Consider the following 1,201-nt stretch of genomic DNA (forward strand, 5'->3'; position numbering starts at 1 on the left):
GAACGTCTCCTCAGTCTCGAAGAACGTGTTCCTGTTGTTACAGGATGTCTCCTCAGTCATGGAGAACGTGTTCCTGTTGTTACAGAATGTCTCCTCAGTCACGGAGAACGTGCTCCTGTTGTTATAGAACGTCTCCTCATTCATGGAGAACATGTTCCTGTTGTTAAAGAACGTCTCCTCAGTCATGGAGAACGTGTTCCTGTTGTTACAGAATGTCTCCTCAGTCACGGAGAACGTGTTCGTGTTGTTACAGAACGTCTCCTCAGTCACGGAGAACGTGTTCCTGTTGTTAAAGAACATCTCCTCAGTCATTAAGAATGTGTTCCTGTTGTTACAGAACGTCTCCTCAGTCACAGAGAACGTGTTCCTGTTGTTACAGAATGTCTCCTCAGTCACGGAGAACGTGTTCCTGTTGTTACATAACTTCTCCTCAGTCATGGAGAACGTGTTCCTGTTGTTACAGAACGTCTCCTCAGTCATTAAGAACGTGTTCCTGTTGTTACAGAATGTCTCCTCAGTCATGGAGAACGTGTTCCTATTGTTAAATAACATCTCCTTAGTCATTAAGAACTTGTCACTGTTTTTACAGAACGTCTCCTCAGTCACAGAGAACATGTTCCTGTTGTTACAGAATGTCTCCTCAGTCACGGAGAACGTGTTCCTGTTGTTACAGAACGTCTCCTCAGTCACGGAGAACGTGTTCCTGTTGTTAAAGAACATCTCCTTAGTCATTAAGAACATGTCACTGTTTTTACATAACGTCTCCTCAGTCATGAAGAACTTGTTCATGTTGTTAAAGAACGTCTCCTCAGACACGGAGAACGTGTTGCTGTTGTTACAGAACGTCTCCTCAGTCACGGAGAACGTGTTCCTGTTGTTACAGAACGTCTCCTCAGTCACGGAGAACGTGTTCCTGTTGTTAAAGAACATCTCCTTAGTCATTAAGAACATGTCACTGTTTTTACATAACGTCTCCTCAGTCATGAAGAACTTGTTCCTGTTGTTACAGAATGTCTCCTCCGTCACGGAGAACATGTTCCTGTTGTTACAGGACGTCTCCTCAGTCACGGAGAACGTGCTCCTGTTGTTAAAGAACATCTCCTCAGTCATTAAGAACGTGTTCCTGTTGTTACAGAACGTCTCCTCAGTCACAAAGAACGTGTTCCTGTTGTTACAGAACGTCTCCTCAGTCTCGAAGAAC

Source organism: Nematolebias whitei, chromosome 9 (genome assembly GCF_014905685.2).
Source record: "Nematolebias whitei isolate Nwh7 chromosome 9, NemWhi1, whole genome shotgun sequence".
Lineage (NCBI taxonomy): Eukaryota > Metazoa > Chordata > Actinopteri > Cyprinodontiformes > Rivulidae > Nematolebias > Nematolebias whitei.